We start from the raw sequence: 6,811 nt of genomic DNA, 5'->3' as shown, positions 1-6,811 counted from the left end.
AAGTTGTTTTTCCAGTGATGATGGGTTTGCACTAGTCCAACCATGGTCCTGTGATGAAACCCTGGTGGAGAGGTGGGGAGGGGGAGTCAGAACTGAGAGAGGGTGTGTCACCTAAACTGAAGCCTCCTTGTGTTTCCTACTGGCCATGTCCTGTTGCCACTACCAAGTGTTTACTACTTAGATCCCTTCCAGCTCTTACTCTGAAGCCAGAGGACCTGGGTACACACTTGCTTCTCTTACTTATTACCTGGGTGACCTGGGACAAGTCACTTAACCTCCCTTAGTCTCAGTTTCCTCACCTATAAAGATGACCTTGAGGTCCCTTCCTGTGTTATAGATCTTTGAGCCTATGAATAAAAGAAAGGTGATGAGCAGTATCTTCTCCGGTTTATGTCTTTTTGTCTTCCTTCCTTCCTATCTCTCTTTCTTTCTTCCTTCCTTTCTTTCTTTCTATCTCTCTCTTTTCTCAAAGACCAAACCTTAAACTCATTTCACTCTGGAGTTCAGAGATTGGACCACAATAGGTCCCAAGCACCACTTCATGCCTATATTTTGGGCCCTCCAGGCTCAGTGAATGTCAATGGTAACTGTTTCTCTTTTGACCAGCAATTCTGAGGGTCTTCCCTTTCCAGTTTGATTTTTTTTAATTAAAGGGACCATCCCTTGACTCACTTCTTAAAGAGGTCTATTCACTGAATGGGCATTACCTTATCACACAAAGTGAGAACCTAAAAAGGCCTTAGCCTAATAGGGCCAGGGTCTCCAATTGCATCCTGAGCCATCTCCAGTCATCCTGATGAATATCAGGGCACTGGACCCAGATGTCTCTGGAGGAGAAAGTGAGGCTGGTGACCTCGCACAGCCCTCCCTCCCTCAAATCAAAGTCAACTACAAGTCATGTCATCATTTCCCTGATGCCATGGTCCTCTTCGAGAATGAAGGACAAACACAGCACATGTCTTTAGCGATAAAATCCGGTCTCTTTTTTCTCTTTAACAACCCTCCTCTGCAGGGACTCACCTTTTAAACTACTTTACCAGAGTGTAAGGACAGGTCCCTACATATAGGTTGTCCCTGCTTTGGGCTATTTCCCATTTATGGGTGGTATCCCTGCAAAAGAATGTAAGCTCCTAGAGGGCAGGACTGTTTTGTTTTTGTCTTTGTATCAGTGCCCAGTACAGTGCCTTGTAGCATCTTGTAAGAGCTAAATAACCAACTAAATCAAAACTAAGCTTTGCCACTTCTCTATTTTAATCTTACCTAATAAGCCCATATCACTCCTCCCTGCTCTGATCCACTGGTTCAACCACTTCCATCTCTATGCCGAACATGTATTTAGCAAGTCAGAAATAGGAGTGGAAGAGGCAGATGTGAAAAGTTCCCAACCCAGGGTTAAGCATTGTTGTTGTTTAAGGCGTTCTCAGTCCTGTCCCCATTTGGAGTTTTCTTGGCCAAGATACTGTAGTGGTTTGCTATTTCCTTCTCCCACTCATTTTATAGATGAGGAAACTGAGGCAAACAGGATTAGGTGACTTGTCCAGGGTCACACAACTAGGAAGGGAACTTGGGTCTTCCTGACTCCAGGCCCAGGACTCTGTCCACTGTGCCCCCTGGCAATAAGAGGGCAGAAACAGTGGGAAGGACAAGGAGGCAAGGGATGCAAGGGGAGAGGCTAGTTTCTACCTGTGTGACTATCATCAAATCAAATCTATTCTCTAGGCCTTAGTTGTGTTTGTTTGTTTGTTTTTCATCTGTAAAAGGAGGAAGCTGGGTCATATGACCTCTCAGGTCCCTTCTTTTTTCAATTTTTAACATCCTTGACTTTTATATGTTCCTTTTCCTCTGGCTCTCCTCAGCACCAGGCCCTTTTAGATTCTATTTCCTATCCACTTTTTTGGTTCTGTTTTCTATCAGGGAATTCCCAGTACATCACAAATTGGCCATCCACAAGTATTAATTCAACACCCATAGAAAGAATCAAAAATTACCATTTTCCCTACATATGCCTAGCCTAGATTTTGTCCCCATATTCTCACATTGGAAGCCACTTCTTATCAAAGCACACATTTGTCCAGGTAGCCAGGCTCAAGGATAAATGCTGTGGCACACAGCCCTCTAGGCTGACTAGGCAAGCCAGGATCAGACCCAGAGCTTTGCCCTTGCCAGTACTCCATTCTAAACTAGTCAGAGAGGTTCAATCAGGGCTTGATTGTGATCACAGGGATGGTGATTCTTCATAATGGCAGTCCTCTGTCCCTTGCCACTGCCTTTACCCTTAACACTTGTTATTGTTCAGTCAGTCAGTCATATCCAACTCTTTGTGACCCAGGGACCATACTATCCATGGGGTTTTCTTGGCAAAGATATTGGAGTGATTTGCCATTTCCTTCTCCAGCTGTATAAATGGGCTATTGCTCAAAAGGAGAACTTGGTGAAAGAGTTAATGATAAAGAGAAATGAAAGTTTCCCAATATAAAATAAACTTCTTGAGGGCAAGGAATGCCCTTGTTTGCCTTTGTAGTACAGTGCCTGGCATAGAGATGTGCTTGAAGAATGAGGGAATGAATGAATATATATCCCCACTTAGGCATAGACAAGACAAGGGAAGCTTTAGTCTCCCTGTGTTCATCTTGGATCAGACCATATCTGGACCACTCCATTTGGTCCGAGACACCACATTTTAGGAAGGAATAACTATATTCGGAGCAGGGTGTCCAAGATGGCAAGGAGACTTCAAGCCATACCATATGAGGATCAGTTAAAGGAACTGGGAATATTTAGTCTAGAGAAGAGAACACTCAGAAAGGGTGTGATTACTGTTTGTATGTCTTCTATGTAGAAGAGGGTTCATGTTCTTCTGTATGGCCCAAGAAAGTAGAAATAATGTATAAAAATCATAGGGTGGGAGGGGGGTTAGGGGAGGGAGGCAGATTTCAATTCAACATAAGGAAAAAATCTCATGACAATTTGAGCTAGGAAGGAAGGAAAGAAGGAAGGAAGGAAGGAAGGAAGGAAGGAAGGAAGGAAGGAAGGAAGGAAGGAAGGAAGGAAGGAAGGAAGGAAGGAAGGAAGGAAGGAAGGAAGGAAGGAAGGAATTGTTTGTCCTAGGAAGTAGTGAGTTCCCCATCATTGGAGGCACCGTTAAAGAGGCACCATGGTTCAGGAGAGAATGCACTGGGTTTGCAATCAATGGACATGAATTCAAAACTTGATTTTGACACTGTTTGACCTTAGACAAGTTACTTAACCTTGCAAGGTCTCAGTTTCTTTAACTGTAAAATAAAGGGGTTGGACTAGATAACTATTAAGATCTCCTCTAACTCTAACTCTGATTCTATTGTAAGTAGAGACTAATTGTCAAGAATTGAAGATGAGGGGGAGACTGGGAGGCAGAGTGGAGTTGAGAGGACCTGAGTTCAAATCGAACCTCAGACACATGATACTTACTAGGCAAGTCACATAACCCCGATTGCATGAGATGCATGCTTTCGGTGACAGATGAAGTAGATGATTTCTGAGGATTCTTCCAATTCTCAGATTCTGTATCTCTGAGTGTCTCTGAGGGTGGAGGAGCATTAAATTGCATGCTATGGAATACTTGCAAGTCACACCTGCTCATTCAGGCCTGTGCTCAATATCCTGCATCCTCAATGCCCCAGATTCCTTTTCTCAGTCTTCATCCTCCTTGGCCTCTACAGAATTTGACATTTGTTGGCAACCCCTGGCTTTTTTAGATTCCACTTCTGGATTCCAGGCTGCTACACTCTCTTGAATTTCCTCTTACCTCTTTGACTGGTCCTTCTCTGTTTTCTTCACTGATTCCTCTTCTCCCTGTCTGTGCCCCAAATGTAGCCTCTCCCCCCCACCCCATCCTTACCCCAAGACTTTGTCCTTGTGGCCTTTTCTTCTCCCTCTAGATTTTCACCTTTAAGTATTTCATCCACTCCCATTACTTTCAAGGGTCACCTTTAGGTATATGACTCCTAAATCTAAGTCACCAGACCCATATTTTCATCTCTTTTCTGAATATCTCCACCTGAATGTCCTTCTGGCACCTCAAGCTCAATGAGTCCAAATCTGAATTCTCCTTTTCTTTCTTCAAAAGCCTGTTCTTAGTACAAAGTTTCCAGCTTTAATTATCACTATTCCTTTTCACTAGAAGAAGCTAGATGGCCCAATGGATAGAGCATTGGGCCTAGAGTTAGTAGGAGCTGAGTTCAAATCAGGTCTCAGATACTCACTAGCTGTGTGACCCTTGGTAAGTCAGTTGACCTCTGTTTGCCTTGGAGTCAACTAGGTGGCACAGTGGAGAGAGCACTAGGGCTGGAGTCAGGAAGACCTGAGTTCAAATCCAGCCTCTGATGCTTACTAACAGTGTGACCTTGGGCAAGTTATTTCATCTCTATTTGCCTTAATCCACTGGAGAAGGAAATGACAAACCACTCCAGCCTCTTTGCCAAGAAAACACCAAATGGGGTCACAGAGAGGCAGACATGAATGAGTAAGAACAACTCCCTTTCACACATACTGCAATGAAACTGGGTTACTCATAGTTGACCAAATATTCCTGAAAGTTTTCCTTCTCTGTACCTTTAAGACTCATGTTATTCCCTCTTCCCAGACTATACTCCCTACCCCACAAACTCCACCTGTCTAATTTCTACCTTTCTATCTGCAAGGCTCAACTTAAAATACACTTCCTCCCCCATGAAGCCTTCCCTCATGATCCTCGGTAGAAGGAATTTCTCCTCTCCCCAAGTTGCCATGGCATCATAACTTTTTATGGAACTTTTGTATTGGCCATTTTCTCTGGATTAGTCATATTTCTCTTTTCTTACAACACAGTAATATTAATAACATTATATTACCTTCATGTACAATTCCCCAATCAATGGACAAAAAGTGATACTATAATCACAATATATATTATATTATATAATTATGATATATAAATATAACATGTGACACTACAATCACAAAAAGTGATACTATCAATATACTGGTATATGTCTTTCTTTTGATTAATGACTGTCTTAGAATATATGCCTAGCAGTGTATTCTTTGAATCAAAGGGCACGATTTTTTGAGCCACTTTATTTACGCAATTTCAAATTGCTTTTCAGAATAGTTATCCTAATTCACAGCTCTGCTAGCAATGCATTAGAGTTACCTGAGTGGTACAGTAGAAAAAGTATTGGACTTGGTTTCAGAAAGTCCTGAGTTCAAATGCTGCCTCAGACACTGACTAGCTGTGTGACCTGGGCAAGTCACTTAACCTCAGTTTCCTCAGGTGTAAAATGGATATAATAATAGCACCTACCTCACAGGGCTGATTTGAGGATAAAATTAGTGACATCTGTAAAGTGCTTTGGAAACTTTAAAGTGCTGCATAAAAAGCTTGCTTGGGGCAGATAGGTGTCACAGTGAATAGAGCACCGACCCTGAAGTCAGGAGGACCTGAGTTCAAATTCCACCTCAGACACTTGTGTGTCCTTGGGTAAGTCACTTAACTTCAATTGCCCTGCCTTCCCCCCTCAAAAAAAAAAAAAGCTTGCTTTTATTGTTTAATCTACAAATATGTCTCATAACCCCTTACTAAATAAATGATAAACTCTATGAGGTCAAGGATTAAATCTTGTCTTTCTTGATCACTTTTATAATTGTAAACACAGTGTCTTGCCCGTAATAGGCCCTCAATAAATACTGGCTGAAGTTCAGAATCTCTGAATTGGAAGGGACCTCAGAAATCCCCTTTGGGCCAGAGTCCAGCCTGTACTTGTCTGAGAACTCCCCCTGTAACACCTCAAAAGAGTGAACATCCTTCATCATTAGTTGAGCCACTCATTCCTCTTTTGGATGGCCTTAACCTGGAGCTTATCCACCTTCAGGGCCCATGAATACCCCTAGTGGACCAACACCTGCTGTGGCAGTCCCACTGGTAGTGCCTTATGATCTTCCCTTGCCAGGAGGAATTATGCCTCACATGCTGATAACCATTATGGGCACAACAAAACCCAATGCAAACAAAATTACCATAGATTTCAAGAAAGGGAATGATGTGGCCTTCCACTTCAATCCCCGCTTCAATGAGGACAACAGATGAGTAATTGTTTGTAATTCAAAATTCAACGATTCCTGAGGAAAGGAGGAAAGACACCTTGTGTTCCCATTTGAAGCTGGTAAACCATTCAAAATTCAAATTCTCATTGAGATTGGTCATTTCAAGTTTGCTGTCAATGATGCCCATTTGTTGCAGTACAATCATCGAATGAAAAATTTCAATGAGATCAACAAGCTGAGCATTTCTGGTGATATTAACCTTACCAGTACCTTAAATACTATGATATAAATTTAAAGGATCAGAAATATTTTTAAAGGAATTTTCCTGTAAAACATATACTCAAGTGCTTCCTGCTCCTTATGGGAGTAATCTTAAAGGTATTCATACTCCATTTACTTTCTTTGTCATAGTCACACAAAATTTAATAAATGTTCTTTCACTAAGTAAAAAAAAAAATTAAATCAATTAAAGGGTCATACATTGAGAGCTTCAAGGAACCTTAGGGGTCAATTAATCAAAGTCCCTCATTTTTTTCTACAGAAAGGAAACTGATGCCATCAAGGATTAAGTGATTTGCCTAAGTTCACAAACATTGGAAGTGGTCAAAACAAGTTTTAAACTCAAGCAAATAGCGGGGGAAGCCAAGATGGTCTAGAAAAGGCAGCAACTTGACTGAGCTATCCCCCAAACACCTTTAAATAATGCCATAAAACAATTCCTGGAACAGAAGAACACATAAAAGGATAGGGT

At 41.8% G+C, this 6,811-nt stretch overlaps 1 pseudogene; it reads left to right on the top strand.

Annotated features, from left to right (window-relative positions):
* The first annotated feature begins 5,869 nt into the window (after positions 1-5,869).
* On the top strand, positions 5,870-6,522 carry LOC138153727 (galectin-3 pseudogene; annotated as a pseudogene).
* The last annotated feature ends 289 nt before the right edge of the window (positions 6,523-6,811 follow it).

This window comes from Petaurus breviceps, unplaced genomic scaffold (genome assembly GCF_028583685.1).
Source record: "Petaurus breviceps papuanus isolate PSGF00001 unplaced genomic scaffold, PetGlider_PUasm1.0 91023, whole genome shotgun sequence".
In the NCBI taxonomy this organism is placed as follows: Eukaryota; Metazoa; Chordata; class Mammalia; order Diprotodontia; family Petauridae; genus Petaurus; species Petaurus breviceps.
The sequence above is the reverse complement of the archived record's forward strand: the minus strand, read 5'-3'. Positions and strand labels throughout refer to the sequence as shown.